Source organism: Sorex araneus, chromosome 2 (assembly GCF_027595985.1).
Source record: "Sorex araneus isolate mSorAra2 chromosome 2, mSorAra2.pri, whole genome shotgun sequence".
NCBI classification, from domain to species: domain Eukaryota; kingdom Metazoa; phylum Chordata; class Mammalia; order Eulipotyphla; family Soricidae; genus Sorex; species Sorex araneus.
The window spans coordinates 88,266,492-88,283,577 of NC_073303.1; the positions used below are offsets into that span (position 1 = coordinate 88,266,492).

At 41.8% G+C, this 17,086-nt stretch overlaps 1 protein-coding gene and 1 non-coding gene across 4 annotated transcripts in view; both read right to left on the reverse strand.

The window, feature by feature from the left end:
• The window catches only part of FAM110B (family with sequence similarity 110 member B), a 163,225-nt gene that overhangs the window by 53,889 nt on the left and 92,250 nt on the right, over positions 1-17,086 (reverse strand). For all 3 annotated transcript variants that reach the window (XM_055128698.1, XM_055128697.1, XM_004602439.3), the window contains one exon: positions 16,512-16,597. The gene's annotated coding sequence lies outside the window, so the exon portion shown is untranslated. The remainder of the gene's footprint in view (positions 1-16,511; positions 16,598-17,086) is intronic.
• On the reverse strand, positions 15,016-15,157 carry LOC129403042 (small nucleolar RNA SNORA43). The gene has a single exon (XR_008629032.1). It is a non-coding gene; the product is annotated as a small nucleolar RNA SNORA43 (small nucleolar RNA).

The window sequence follows — 17,086 nt, forward strand, 5'->3', positions numbered from 1 at the left end:
TTATGACATTGAGCTCATATGTATATATACACTCACACACACACATAATATATATATATATATATATATATATGAATGATAGGAAGGCAAGTCATAAAACTAAGGCACTCACAAATAAATTGAACCACAAAACTGAATAACTGTGAATCTCAGGCTCCTTATTTCAAGGACTGCAAATTTCAAGCATTTCAACCAGCAGTCAAATACAAGCACTCAATATCAAAACTGATCCCCAAAGCAAACGATAAAGTGGCTAGAGATCTCTCCATTTCTCAGAACTCTAGACATGAAAGCCCAGCCACAGCTGACCTTCAAGTGATGAAATAATTTAGGGTCCTTACACACTGAAGTGCACCGAGTCATGTGGATGATGCAAAAAGGCAAACCACAGTTGATAGGAAATAAAACCACTCATCTGTAAAGGCTTTTATTTCAGCTTCTCCCTGCCCTTTGTGGGGCCATTTGACTGTCATCCTAAAACTTCAAAGCTTTATTGCAGTGGTTTCATGACCGCTAAAGGAATTTTCATGGCACTAGGCTCTGATCCTGTCAGAGGCAGTATTTATGTACATGAGAATAAAAAACGATGTAACAAGAAAAAATGTCACAGATTTACAAGGGATCAAATTTACAAGGCCACAAGATGATGTGCATGGGTTTCAACTTGTAAGACCTCTGATCAGGAAGTTAGAACGAAAAGCAGAAAATCTGTTCTTGATGGGCTTGGGGCAAACTTTCATTTCCCCTTGGAACATGGCTAGAACTCACCCCCTTCCTGTCTCCCTGGAGGAGGGGGCTGTACCATCATTGAGGACATTAGTATTCTGAAACTATGTCCAAGGTTCTTGGAACTTGTACACAAACGCTAGTGCATAAGGTCAATTGAGATTGATCCACCTTCTGAGTTTGAAAAAATAATAGAAATGTAATTGGGTGTATTAAAAGAAATGCTCCCAGGCATCCCACAAAAAGAAGTATATATAACCCTTATATTCTTATCTTCCCTTCCAAGGGTAGGGGAACCCACGAAATATGAGGGAAAGGAAGAGGGAATGTTTCATTGCATCAAAGGTATAACTATGAAAGATGGAGAACTCTGACTGCAAATGGCATTTTACTGTAATTGTTCTAAACGAGATATATAACTTTAAAATATTACTTTGGACCTAATGGAATCAAATTTTCGGCAAGCCAATAAAATTATTTTTTTATTCATAACTTCATGATGATAGTTATGAAGTGAGGAAGGCAGTAGGGACATTCATTATTTTACACAAATTCATTGAATATCAGTATCAAAATGTTATTTAATTTAGAAAAATCCCTAAAAGTCACAATTATCCTTTAGGGTTATTTGTGAAATTATTGGAAGGTATAGAAACACACAGTTTTGGTAGCGATGCATTGCTTAAAATATGTGCCATGGTAAAGTTTATCTTTTCACTTAATTTTATTCTAATGATTTACTGGGTCCCTCCGACAAACTAGGTGCTATTCAAGCAGTGAGAATATCAGCATCATTGGGCTGGAGAGGAAAACGCAAACAGTGAACCGGAGAGGGTCTACTGCAGTGTAGAGGTGACAGAGCAGGAGTTCAAGGAAAGCGCCCGGGAGCAGTGTGTGGGGCTGTCTCAGAGTCAACACACTCTGGAAGACATCCCTCACCCCCGCCCCCGGGCAGACTCCTGAGGCAGTGGCACAGAAAGAAGCAAGCTCAAAGCATAGGAAGCCTGATGTACTCAGAGGGGTTCCAGGCCCTAGGGGGCAACTCAGTGAAATATAGGGCGGGAGAGATGGACAGACAGTGCCAGGAAATCATTTTCCCAAGTGAGTACATGATGGTCCCCAGTGAAAGGGAAGGAGCTGGGAGAAAACTTTTTTTTTTCGTTTTGGGTCACACCTGGCGATGCAGAGAGGTTACTCCTGGCTCATGCACTCAGGAATTACTCAGGGCACCATATGGGATGCTGGGAATCAAATCTGGGCTGGCCACCTGCAAGGCAAATGCCCTACCAGCTATGCTGTCGCTCCAGTCCCTGGGAACAAACTTTTTTTAAAAAATCACTGTACCCTTTTTTTCTGAGCGGAAGGAGAGCAGGGAGACTCCAGAAGGCAGGGCTTGAAGTAGGTGTCTGGGATTGGGTAGGTTTTAGGGAATATTACTTCTGGGGATGTCTCCTGGTCTCATTCAATAGATACTCTTGATAAGCTGCAAATTACCTTTGTAATCCAAGTCTTATTTCCTGTGGACGTTTTTCTCATGCTTATATTCACTTCACTGATATTTTAAATTGGTGCTGGTCCCTAAAGGCCAGAGCCTAGAATGTAATAACTTGACATTCAGTAGTCTTCAAAACATTTTTTTTAGCGGCAGAAGCTTTCCCTAAAGTAAGGAGTACATGGAACATTAATATGTAAACCAGAAAAATGCAAGAAGGCTCTGGTGGAAGCCTCAAATCTCAATACCCCATGATCCCCATAACTCCTAGTTCTCCAGGGTCTTTGGTGTCTATTTTCAATTTTAATCCACTCATCCTACTGATGAGCAAAGGGGATGCTGCTAGCAGGCAGAGATCTCATTTTGGAGTTGTGATGCAGAAGACGATGGATGGGCTTGAATCCTGACTTTTCCAGTTATGAACCAGGCAACTCTGAAAGGACACTTTCCCCTTTTGTGTGTGTTACATCAGCTATATAGCTGAGTTGATGGTCTGCCTCATCCTGGAAGGGTTTTGAAATGAAAGTGCTTTGAAAAATGTAAAGGCTTGTTGATTAAAAAAAAAAAAAGTAGGTGAATTGCTATTGTTTTATCGAATCAGTGAACCAGGAGGGAAGCATAATCACTGAAGAGCCAGACTGCTTGGAGATCCAGCCAAGGGCCCCCAGATGAGGACAGAGGTGATAGAAGGAATTGGTCTCTTTGGACCACTACCAAAGTGAAGCACTTGGCTGGCACCTGCTGCAAGTAGTTTGTTCTGAGAGACGTTAGTAAATCTAATCTGCTGAAAGCATATGGTTTCTAAATCAGAACATATTTGTCTCAAGAGACAGAGAAACACCTGGCACACAAAACCCATCACACAACACACTTGGGCAAGGCATGTAAGGAGGACTGATCCGCAGCCAAACATGAGCTCAAATCTCACCTTCCTGTCACCTGCCATGTCCCAACACCTGCTTGTTGCAGGAATTAAGGGAGATAATGGGCATCAATGACTTATAGCGCTGGCCCTTGGAGAACCTGCCCCCACTCCAAGATGAAAATCAGAACATCCAGCCCCACAATCTTCTCCTTTATCATAGAGTGACTCACCTATGAGCATGATACTATTTTCCTTGGGGATAAACAACAGCATTGAAATACACGTTTAGATCATCGCCATCCATGACGGATCAGTGAGGAGGAGGCAGATGACTCCAAGGAGCAGTTTGGAAAGCATTGCACACATCAGAGCAATGATGGATACACTTAAAACAAGAGTAGCTAGGGCCAGGTTTAGCCATACAGTACATGCTTTCATGCCTGAGCCCTTAAGTTCAATCTCCGCATCACAAGCTCCCCTGGGTTCCGGGAGGAATAGCACTTCCAGGTGTGGCCCAACTGACAAAATAAAACTGACAAAAGCAGAAGTAGCAGTCTCTACTAAATTTCTTAGGCTGCACCTGATGGTCCTACTTAAGTACTAGGCTAAGTGCCAATAAAGTGGCTACTCATTCATTTAAAATATAAGAACACTTCAGACAGCACTTCAAAACTGGGTTTCAATCATCTTAAAAATAAGAGATCGATTGGTTGCAAGTGTCTAATAATCATAAAGTGCTCTGAAATATAGCAGTTGTATCTGAGATTAATAAGATACCCTGCAAACACATATAATGTCAAGTATCATTAATAAGACACAATGAGAAAAACTAAAATGCTGCTGTAGCTTTGGTACAGAATATTTTCAACTGAGACTTGAATTTCCTGTATTTTGATGGAAGATATAAGATCACAGCTATAAGATTAATTTTTCTTTGTATTTTTCAATGACATGCTTAATAACTAAAGGATGTTAAAAGTAAAAGAGTGATAGCTCAATGAGCTGAATATATGGCTCTGCATGTGGGAAACTGGTGTTGATCCCCAGAACCATAACTTGCCCCTAAACACTGGCACAGTCATCTCCAAGAACTGAGCCAGGAGTACCCCTGAGTGTAGGAGGGATGATGTACCAATATCCCTTCCAACCACTCTCCAAAGAAACAAGAGAGAGCCTTGAACCCTGTCTCATGATCTGGGGGAGAAGGCAGCTGGAATAGAGAAGGGATCACTAAGACAATGATGGTTAGAGCAATCATTCGAGATGGAAGATGTGTGCTGAAAGCTGATAAAGGACCAAACATGATGACCTCTCCGTATCTGTATTGCAAACCATAATGCCCAAAAGTAGAGAGAGAGTATGGGGGAAATTGTCTGCCATAGAGGCCGGGGGAGGGTGGGAAAGGGTGTGTGTGCTGGGGACATGGGCAGTAGACAAAGTGCACTGGTAGAGGGATGGGTATTTGATCATTATATGATTGAAATTCAAACATGAAAGCTTGTAACTGTATCTCAAGGTGATTTAATTGAAAGAAAAAAAGAAAAAAGAGGGGCTGGAGAGATAGCACAGCGGGTAGGGCGTTTGCCTTGCACGCGGCCGACCCGGGTTCAAATCCCAGCATCCCATATGGTCCCCTGAGCACGGCCAGGGGTAATTCCTGAGTGCAAAGCCAGGAGTACCCCTGTGCATCGCCAGGTGTGACCCAAAAAGCAAAAAAAAAAAAAAAAAAAAAAGAGAGAGAGAGAGGAGATGCTCTGTGGGTTTCAAATGAGGCCTCGAACTCTTTGAGATCACTGGGGATGGACATGACTAGGGTACTGTGCAGAGCTGGTACTGAACACCACAGTGGTGTTTGTTACTATGTGCAACTGGGCAACACTCAAGGAATGCAGAAGAGGTGAAACATATACACAAAAGCAGATTGCAGACGGGTGCCTCCCAGGCACGAGCTTGGTGAAAGGGTCAAAGCAAAGAAAATAAATACCTGGTGAGGGAGAAAGTGAAGAGTCTTCCAGGAGAATTCATTACACTTTCAGGGCACTAAAACTTCTAGCGTGAAACTTTTTCAAGGCCCAAGTTCAATAAATACATATTTTTTTCCTGGTTCACAAAAAAGCCAATGGGCAAAATCTTAAATTATATCTCTAAGAGTGTCTGCTTCCTGAGACTTTTCAGCGCGTTAAATGAATGGGCATGACCTCCAGAAGGACGAAGTTCCCTGACAAATTATTCCAAGGAAGGCAATACCACTGCAAATAAAATGCAAGCAAAATGCAAATAAAGCTAGGGGAATGAAAGAAATAAAATCCTGCCTTTTTTCTCAAGTGTTGCTGTCAGTCAGTAGAAAGTAAAAATGCACAGTGCAGAGAAGGCTGGCTGCAGTGTGCTGGGCAGGAAAGCTGTGCATGATTCCTGCCTTTGATTCCTGTGACCGTGCTGAGACACCCTATAGATAGTGCCCCAGAGCCGCGTTTTGGCTGTGATTTGAATCTAATGCTACGGAGTGGAGGACACACCAGCAATGACACCATAGCACCTGACCGGCACCTGAGAGCAACTTCATGGGAAATCATCCAGAGAACAGGGCAAGTGGCACAATCCCTTCTTCCCCCAAGAGGTGAAAACTAATTGGTGATGCAGAGTTCAGTCATCTAGTGGAAAGTCATGTGTCCAAACCTAAGATTTTAGACCACTTGAAACTTGACAGAAGGGAACTGGACTGAATCTAACTGGACCAGACACTTACAAAAACCACCTTGACAGTAAAAACCAAGTTTTTGAAGCAGAGTTTGCAAAAGTGTTTCTTAAATGAGAGGGGAAACCATAAATATATTCCCCCATATCCTTTTTTTTCCTTCTATTATGAAATTAACATGTCAGGGAGGTCTTGGTCATAAGCACACATCCAGGAAAGTCCTGATCCTTCAAAAAAATGCCTGGTAGACTGCTGAGAATACACAGACACTGGCATTCATAGAGCACTCTATGGCCTAATATAACAGATCAAATATGAGAGTACAACATTCAGGTGTAGAATATTTCTTATATTCTAGTCTCACCAAGTTTTTTCCAAAGTGAGCAATACTGTCCCTGGGGCTAGAGAGAGGTGGGCACCAGAATGAATAGGGTGGAACAGTTGGTTGCCTCAGGTACATGTGGGAGGCACTGTTTGTTTGCTTAAATAAGGCAGGTGTGCTTACAATAGCCAGAATCTGGAAAAAAAACTGAGTGCCCAAGAACAGATGACTGGTTAAAGAAACTTTGGTATGTCTACACAATGGAATACTACACAGCCAGCTGTTAGAAAAGATGAAGTCCTGAACTTTGCATATAAGTGGATAAACATGGAAAGTATCATGCTAAGTGAAATGAGTCAGAAAGAGACAGACATAGAAAGATTTGTGGAATATAAAGTAACAGAATGGGAGACTAACACCCAAGATAACTACCAGGAGGTTTGCTCCAGGCTTGGAAGCCGGCCTCACATGCTGGGGGAAAAGGCAGCTCAGATAGAGAAAAGAACACCAAGTAAAGGGTATTTGGAGGACCCGCTTGGGATGGGAGATGCAGGCTGAAAGTAGACTATAGACCGAACATGATGGCCACTCAATATCTCTATGCAAGATACAACACCCAAAAGGAGAGAGAACAAAAGGGAATGCCCTGCTGCAGAGGCGGGGTGGAATGGGGGGTTGGGGTGGGGGTGGTGGGAGGGATACTGGGTTCATTAGTGGTGGAGAATGGGCACTGATGGAGAGATGGGTACTGGAGCATTGTATGACTGAAACACAAGCACAAAAATTTGTAAGTCTGTAACTGTACCTCTGGTGATTAACTAATAATTTTTTTTAAAGTAGATATTCAGGGGAGACTGCATAACTTTTAATTTTCTCAAAATGGGACAGTCAGCTGAATAAATCTGGAACCTCGCTCTAACTTGCCAATAGGATTAGCAATAGTTTTTCATGTCCCCAGGGGTTCAGTTCATTGTTTGGGGCTGTCCTCTTCACATAATCCCAGGATGAGCAGAGCAGCAACACTTTCTCAGAACGATTTCTTTTATTATTTTTTTGGAGGGTCACACCCAGCGTTGCTCATGGGTTACTACTGGCTCTGAACTCAGGAATTATTCCTGGCGGTGCTTGGGGGACCACATGGGATGCCGGGGATTGAACCCAGGTCAACCGCATGCAAGGCAAACACCCTACCCACTGGGCTATCACTCCAGCCCCTCACAATGATTTCTTAAACATAAGGACCTTGTCCATTCACAAAAATGAGCGAGAATTTTTAAGAAGGGACTGAATCAGTGTGTGAAGGGCAGGAAGGTTTCTTCCACCACCCTCCTCCTTTCACAGGCACACTGGGAAACCAGGGTGAGTGTCGGCAGTGGGGCTGGCAGTAACTCATTTTCTATTCTCCACTGGCCCAATGTGTGGTCTTCTGAGACAGCGAATCTCCTAAATAGCAGAATTAAGGCAATTACTGAAGTTGGGATAATCACAAATAATTGAGTTTCTGAATGGTGAATCAAGGAATCTCTAGGAGACACTCAATTTGAGCTTTAAAAAATTGTATCTAGACTGAGGTCTGTAAACAAAACCATATTTTAAATGCAGTTGAGGAGTTCAAATTTAAAGACCCTTTTGCTAAAGTTGATTACATCCTGATTGCTCTACTTGGACTATGTCAATTTTAAGCCCAAATTCTTATGATTTTTAAGCATAATGTTCAATTATGATGAACTATAAACTAAATTTAGCTCTTTTTCTTCTTTTGTATCTGCTTTGTTTCCTCCTTTCTCCCTCCATGAGTAGATTCAAACTCTTTCTCTATCTCTCTGTCTCTCTGTCTCTGTCTTTCTTTCTCTCACTCTCTCTCTCCAATGATGTTGTTCACCCTATGAATATTACCTGTTATGGGACCTCCAAGTTTCCATGTAATATTTTAAGATGCAGTCCTCAGGGCTTGTGGAAAAGGCAGATAGAAACTAACAGTGAATTTACTCTATACTAAGAAAATGTTGTTTAGTCTTATTGAGTTACAGAAACATTCATTATACTCTAAAGTTTGCAAAATATTGTATACTGGACTTCCAAATATAATGTGCTAAGACAAAACTCTTACTCCCAAATTGCTTATAATCTACTACAAGGAGACAAAAGCGATTTACTGTAACTTAAATCATAATAAAAGTTCTCTGTTCTCAGAGATAAAAAATGAGTACATGGGGGCCGGAGCGATAGCACAGCGGGTAGGGCGTTTGCCTTGCACGTGGCTGACCCGGGTTCTATCCCCGGCATCCCATATGGTCCCCCAAGCACCGCCAGGAGTAATTCCTGAGTGCAAAGCCAGGAGTAACCCCTGAGCATCGCTGGGTGTGACCAAAAAAAATGAGTATATGGGGTGAGAGGGATAGTACAAGGGTCAAGGTGCTTATCTATCATGTCGTTGACCCTGGTTGGATCCTTAGCATCACATATGGCCAGGTGTGATTACTGAGCACAGAGCCAGAAGTAAGCCCTAAGCATTCCCGAATGTGTCCCAAAGCTTAACTCCCCACCCCCTCACACACACACATAGGTATGCACAAGAGAGCGGGGTTGGGAGGGAGAGAGAGGAAGGGAGGGAGGGAAGGAGGGAAGAAGGAAAGAAGGAAAGAAGGAAGGAAGGAGGGAGGGAGGAAGGAAGGAAGGAAGGAAGGAAGGAAGGAAGGAAGGAAGGAAGGAAGGAAGGAAGGAAGGAAGGAAGGAAGGAAGGAAGGAAGGAAGGAAGGAAGGAAGAGAAGGAGGGAGGGACGGAGGGAGGGAGGGAGGAAAAGAAAAAAGAGAAAGAAAGAAAGAAAAAAGTAAGAAAGAAAGAAAGAAAGAAAGAAAGAAAGAAAGAAAGAAAGAAAGAAAGAAAGGAAGGAAGGAAGGAAGGAAGGAAGGAAGGAAGGAAGGAAGGAAGGAAGGAAGGAAGGAAGGAAGGAAGACAAGTATATGACTATACACACAGAGTGATAGAAACTATAACACACAGAATTCAGAAAATATGAAGGTTTAAGAAAAAGTTCTCCCAGAAAAAAAGAAATTGAGTGGGATTCTGATTAAGTTTCTACTCCTGTTTCTATTAGTGGGTCTGCTTTACCTCCAGAGGAGATACTGTTATTTTCCTTTGATTGTGTTTCTTACATGTCTATTTAGTTGTCACTCTATTATGGACATTTAAGAACTGAAAACAGCTTTCCAATCTTGTGTTGTTGAATAAAATTGCTATTTGCATGAAGGGCTTACTGGATTGGTAAATAACTCTGTATCTCTTTAGGAAGCTAATCAGTCCATAGATGTATGAGTCTAATGCTGTAAAATGATCTAAAATCTCCATCCAGCTAATGTTCTCACAACTCTCTGCATTGTCCAGGATGCTGTGATTTAGAATGGTTGACTGATTTACTCATTCATTCATTCAGCATTTACAATGACTGTAAGTTCATGTTCCTTGCATTAAGAGATCTCTTTCAATGACTTTACCATGCAATTGTAGAAGCATAAAATGTTTAAGTAAAGCAAAGAATTCAATACTACTCAATGTGTGCACATTATATGCTGAGTTGCAAAAAGATTTTTGCCATACATTCATTTGAGTAATGACCAGCCAAAGATTCTGGATTTTTCTCAAAAAAGTTTTTTTAAGAGGGGGAATATATATATATATATATATATATATATATATATATATATATATATGTATAATTATGATATGGATCTTGACAGAATTGCGGACTTTCAGAGAAAAAAGATGAAAAGGCATGAAGCAGCACAGTGGCACTTATGAGCCAGGTGTGTAGAAAATATGAACAGTGCAATGAATGCCTAATGTGAATGCGTACAGAAAGCTCGTTAAAAATTGGTTTTGATTACTAGGCTCTAGAACTTAAATCTGATTTACAGAAAGCTGGGAGAAAAGTAAGTTTTAAAGCAAGAAGTAGCAAGATGAACCAGTGCTTTTACAATGCACTTTCTGCTTACCCTCTGGTCTGTGAGCATGCTGACTAGAATGACGCTATGACAGTGTGTGACTACACACACTATTAAATAATAGTGTGATGTATTATATATATAACATATATATGACTTTATATATTATTTAAATAATAGTTGGATAATAAAGAGGTGGCCGCCTAGTCCATGATGAAGGAAGAAAAGTCAGAAGATTTGGATTTCTGAACGGGACCCATGATAAAGAGCCAGAAGTCACCCAATGGGGCTTTCTTGAAGAGCAGGGAAAGAACCTACCATCGCCTCTTCTGGTGAAAACTCTCTTTGAGGATGATGCATTCTGTTTCCGCCTGGAGCGATAGCACAGCTGTAGGGCGTTTGTCTTGCACGTGGCTGACCTGGGTTCAATTCCTCCCCTCTCTCAGAAAGCCCCGCAAGCTACTGAGAGTATCTCGCGCACATGGCAGAGCCTGACAAGCTATCCATGGGGTGTTCGATATGCCAAAAACAGTAACAAGTCTCACAATGGAGATGTTATTAGTGCCCGCTCGAGCAAATAGATGAATAACGGGATGACAGGGATGGTGACAGTCGTCTGTTTCAGACCGGTTATACAGTGAATTAGATCTATGGCACTCAAGTGAAAGCAAGAGAGAAATATCAGGACATCAACCAGTGCCATACAAAATGGAGGAAGCAGATATGTCTAAACTCTACCCAAACACACAGAGACAGAGGTGTCACCTTTCCTGCTGAATAGAGGAAACTTCCTTTAGAAGATAAAATGTATATGAGAAGTAGGGCCAGCTTCCTGTTACAGCTTGAAACTTAGACACACAAAAGTAACAGAACTGCACATTTAACGTACTTTCATCTTAAGAATATGGGTTTCTTTATCACAATGTGATGGACTGGGTGGCTAATAAGCACATCTTTATTTCTTACAACTCCAGTATCTGAGATCAGAGTGCCAACATAGTTGTCTCCTGGTAAGAGCTATTTTTCTGAGCCACAGACTGCCAGTCAATTTCTCCCGGAGTCTTCACTTGATAGAACGAGTTTTTTTTAAAAAAAAAAGGCTCTCTGGAGCTTCTTCCATAAGGACACTCACCTCAGACACCTCCCAAAGGCCCCAACCCCTAAGATCATCACATTAGGTATTAGTCTTTCCTCTTGGGGAGGGGCACACGCATTCAGAGCAGAGTATGAGGCTATTACGAGTAGCCAGATCATGGTGGGAAAGATATTCCATAGCATACTAAGAATTTGGTTCTGATGGGCAACGCATTCCTCTGCACTTCTATTCCAAAGGAAGGCAGCTTTCTAGACAACACAAAAGGCAATCTTTCCAGTTAGATAGGTAGGGACTTATTCTAATAACCCACTGCACATCTGTTTTCCCATCTTCAGCAATTCTATCCACTATTCCTGAGCCACATTTCCAATTTCATTCTTAAATCTTTGCATTCTGTGTTAAGAAATCAAGTGGTGTGGTGTTTTAGGTCTGAAAAGGGCACAGATGGGAGGGCTTGGGCTGAAACAGGGTTTCCTGCCTGGTATGTATTCTGTCATATAGTTGCTGTTTGGTATAATTTACACCCATCTGTACAATAAAGGCCAGTTCTTCCTTCTCTGTAGGAAAAATAAAGACTGAAGAAGTCGCTCTAGTAGGCATCCCACAGAAGAAGGCCTTAACTTTTCTTCAGATCTTAATCAGAAAGCAATGGCTACACTACATATAAATTCATAGCTGTCAATAATTAACATCAGAAAACTATGTGCACGCAGTATCTTATAGACTTTCCTTTCATTGATTAAAAACAAGCATTTTAACTATGCCCGTAACTTAATTGGGAATTTAACAATTAAGACTGAAATCAACAGTGGCCTCTTCAAGTGTCACACTAAGTGTATGAAAACCCAGATAATAGAATTATCCTAAGTATGGGAAACATTTTATTTCAGAGAGGCAACTATCAATTAATCTAAAATATTTTTGTGAATAAAGAGGATAAAACAAAATCTAATTACATTTTTTCTCAGAGAATGGTGGCTCTCCCCTTTTTTAAGGTTTTGCGGGACATCGGGGAAGTCAGCTTGTTAGTCTACCTTTGCATCACACTCAGCAGAGTTTAAAGCCTACTTCTAACTCTGTGCTTGGGAATTCTTTCTAGTGGTGCCTGGGAAAACATATGCAGGATCCGGGCAAGCACTCAACCCGTTGAGCTATTTCTCCGGCACTCAACCCGTTGAGCTATTTCTCCGGCCTTTTCTCCTTCACCTTTTTCTTTTTTAAAGCAGGAGTTAGTTAGGCGGCAAGGTGAAGCTTATTTTCCTGGCCTGCTCTCCCTGGATGTGGAGACCTTGCTCAATGTCAGCTGAGATGGTTTCAGAAGAACCACAACTGACACTGGCGGAACCCACACACTGAGTCATTCACTGGCAAGGAGCTGGTCTGGGAAAAGTCAGAGATATTGGTGGGAAAGACAGAGCTCTGATTCCTGGACAAGGCACAAATCGCCTGCGATGGGGGACCAGATTTAGAAAACATCAAAGTGGGGCAGAAAATGTGTTTGCGGAATACAAGCACATATTTTGCTCAAGATCATTTAACAGACACCCCAAAAAGTATCATGGGTATTTTTGTTCCAACTTCTCAAGTATCCAGCATTCACAATGTTAAGGAACAGAGGTTTTTGGGTAGGGTGGTTATTTTTTTTGTTTTGTTTTATTTTGTTTGTGTGGGGGCACACCAGGCTGTGTTCAGGTTCTATTCCTGTCTCTGTACTCAGCGATCACTCCTGGCATTCTCTGGGGTCCAGGATCCAACCTGGGTCGGCTGCAAGGCAAGTACTATACTAACTCTTGGAACTGAGAAGATTTCTAAAAAGCAACTTTCTAAGAGAAACTGCCAGTTACCTCAGTCTGATTAAAATGACAAGAAACTAAAAACAAAGGAAACATTGTACATAATTTCTCAAAATTCTCTCCCATGTAGATTCCTTTAGAGATGTTTTGCCCAGACACTTGGAGAAGGTCTTAGACAGTAGGCTGCAAAAACTCCAAAGTTAGACCCAAACGCAGTACTTCTTTTTATGTCTTAATTTTCTTGTAAAGTTTCTTCTAACAAGAAAACACTTTTGGTCAAGAGGAGGGGTGGCGGGACTGAGGGATGTTACTGAAAGGTGGTTAAATGTCACACATGAAACCCTATCAGTAACGGTACTGTGACCCACAGTGCCAAAAGTTATAAGAAGTGCCTGTCATATTGGCAATGTGGTGGGTGGGAAGGAAATCAAGAAATCAAGAGTGCTGTTGGAGGGAAAGGACACTGGGGAAAGGATTGGAGGTAGAACACTGTGCGGTGCCTGAAACTCAATCGTGAATAACTTTGTAATCCACAATCACTTTAAAAAAATTAAAACCCAAGAGTTTGCTTGTAAAAAGGTCCCACCTTGTACTCTAAAAGCAATATGGAGTAAACGCCTGTATGGAGGAGTAGTGTGAAATGTTATTGGCAATAACAGCACGTAGGTCTTCATAGAAAGAACAAATTATAATAAACTTAAATGCAACAGTGGAAAATATTTGTATGATAAGACAAAAGCTATTATGTCTTCCACAACATTCCTCAGAGGATTTTCTAAATGCCTCTTTCTTATGGGAAGAGTAAAATTTTACAAACAGCACTTGTAACTTGTGCACAATATCCAACATAACTTGAGAATTTGATGTAAGTGACAATATTTACTCATAATCAACTGTTGTTGTAGTTAGTGTCAAAATCAATTCTTCTTTGATCTATCCAATGAAAGATCCAGCTAAATGACAATACTAGCCAAGGCCAAGTTCTTTGTGTCTGTGAGCATAGCTGTCCTTTCTAGAGGGTTTGTCTGGAGAAGAAAGGAGGGTCCCCATTTTTACTAATGTCAAAGTTATATCAGAGCTATGTCATGTAACCTTTACTAGCCCCATGGCTTGTTATTATTCTTACTTGTCATAATGGGAAGCTGAGAGAAGCAATGTCCATTCTCAGGGTTGATAAGCACTGGAGCTGAAGTCTAAACAACTCCCCCCAATGCACCCAGTTCTTTTTTTAACAAAGGTTTCAAATTCAACTGCAATCAGCAGCCAATTAGGTGAGCATTAACATCACACAGCTGTGTGCAAGGGGGAGAATGGGGTGTTGGGAATGATGGTGACCATAATTTGCTGGGAAATTATCCCTGTTTTTAACTGTGAGAGTTCTGTGTCCCAGGAACCCCCTTGCAGTGTTCAGTCAGGCAGAGTGGAAAATGTACACCCAGTTGGAAGGTATTTCCCAGCCAATTCTGTGTTCAGAAGCATTCAGAATCTGGGCTCTAAAAGGCTTGGGTGTGTGAGTCAGTGAATCCCTCCCAGCCAACGGGATCAGAACTTGTTATAAATGAAATAAGAAAGATAAGGTAGTGTGGTGATAAGAGTGATGGATTTCGGAATATCACACCAAGGGGTGCTTGCTGGCTTTTACTGTAATTGCTCCGGTATTCCACAGATTGCAGAGAACCACCTGGCACAGGCTGGTTCTCACTTGTCAGCTAAGTCAGATTCTCAGGTTCCCGGGAAACAAAAACATCTGTCTAATAATGTTCAAGGCAATAGGCATTATTACAATAACAAATGACAAGGCCTGGCCTATATTACACAGGCAATGGTACATTCCACAGTGGATGCTGAAAAGGAAGCTCAAGAAAGGCTGTCGATCAAATCAAAGTACAACATCCCTCCCAAATATGGGCCATCAGGTTGAGACTTCTCATGAAGGTTGCTATAAACTGTTCCAGTGGTTTTGGACATGACTTAAATGTAGAGTCGTTTCTTATTTTCCAAATCATTCCTCACCTCCTCATCAGGTGTTCAAAGGTTCTCAATCCTCTATAAAACAGAGGAACTGTCTATACCTTTTTCTGAGTCAATGTGAGGCTACAAACCATTCTTAGTGCCCATGGGTCTGGACACTGAGCGTAGAAATAGCCACTTACTGTGTGCCCTGTTGTCACAGATGCATCCGGGCAGCCATGTCTGAGGCGCTCAGCTCAGCATCCGCAGGGCACTGGAACTATTCATATTTTAACCCAGGTATTCTCTCAGCTCCATCTTAGGATGATGGGTTGATCTCTCTGAAATTTCCAGGCTCAACTTCATTGTGTGGCTGCCAGAAAGCAGTCCAAAGCCCTGCCTGTGAAGTGGCAAAGTCCCCCACAGGACTGTCCATGAAAGACAGACCTCTTTATATTTTTTCCTTTTTAGGCCACACCTGTTGATGCACAGGAGTTACTCCTGGCTCTGCACTCAAGAATTACTCCTGGCGGTGCTCAGGGAACCGTATGGGATGCTGGAAATCGAACACAGGTTGGCCGCGTGCAAGGCAAATGCCCTACCCGCTGTGCTATTGCTCCAGCCCCGGCAGAGACCTCTTTCATGGTTAAAGAGGTAAGAGCTTGTGCCTGGACAGACAGGCTCTGTGCTGTCAGTGCAGCTTTCCTTAGAAAGCCATTTGGCAAAGATCTCTCCCGAAAGTACCCTCACCCCAACCCCACCATCTCTCCTCTAAGGCTCTTACTGCTGACTCTACAACCATGGGACTCCTTAAAAACACCATATTGGTGGTAGAAAATGTGCACCAGTGGAGGGATGGGTGTTTGATCATTGTATGATTGAAACTCAAACATGAAAACTTTGTAACTGCATCTCATGGTGATTCAATAAAAAAATGAGCAAACAAAAATACTACCATCACATTCCCCCAACCACTTAAAGTTATCTTCTAACTGGAAGATAAGACTTTTTTTAAAATACTGTGCTCAAATTTTGCACCTCTAAATAGTTGACAGATTACTAATAAATATCATCATCATCATCATCATCATCATCCCCTTTATCGTTGTTTTTCTCGCGCAGTCTCAGTAACGTCTCCATTTGCCCTAGCCCTGAGATTTTAGAAGCCTCTCTTTACTCGTCCTTCACAACGATTCTGCATTGGAGGCTCTTTCGGGGTCAAGAGAATGAGACCCAGCTTGTTACTGGTTTTGGCATATTAATACACCATGGGGACCTTGTGAGGCTCTCCCATGTGGGCAGGAAACTCCCAGTAGTTTGCCAGGTTCTTCCAGAGGAGAAGTAGGCTATAAGATATCACAAATATGGAACTATTCATAAATATGAAACTATTTAATGAGACATTTGTACAAAGCATATCGTGGAAATTCTTGGAGAAGCAAATCCCTGTACTTGGGGTTACTGGCATTGCTGCTTGTGACTTCAAAGTCAGAGACTCTCCCCCAACCTTTTAGTCAGACAGCAAAATATCTGAAACCTCAGCCTCTTTGTCTTAATGTAACCATGACACGGGTTTTCAAAGAGAATCAATACCTTCTCAGAATGGATCAAAGCAGAGTAATATACTTACTGAAAGAGGAAAGAGTATTTTATGGACAGTAGACTGAAGTCACAGGGAATTCTTTTTCAGAGAGTACATTCTGTATCATGAAGTATCTAAAAATAGAGAAAAAAAAACATTGTTCTGGCTTTTCTTATTTGACAAAAATAGGCAAGCTATGAATAGTAACAGAAACTATTTTAAATTTGCTGATAATTTTTCAAAAACAGATAAAAGTGTCAAGCCAAAATATATCAGTTTTTACATACTTCATTGAAAAGCTAAGTGTTGACTCATTTTGACTGTTTTTTTGGAGAAGACATTGAACCACTGATCACAGTTTAAACAGAAAGAAGAATATAAACATCAGATTATGAGAGGCACATAAATAAAGGTCTCTACTTCCTCTCCTTTCTAGAACAACAGCTCAGCACAGCTGAGTTTGGGTCTGCCCAAGGTGGGGCAGGCGGCAAAGGGCCTCTGTTCCCATCTGGAGCTTAATCCCCACTTCAAAACAGGAAACAGAGGCCCACTCAGGGTAGGGGGCTGGGCACAGAGACCTAGGCTGGCTGGGGCTGAGCTCCTGCCTGCCCCTCAAGCTCCCT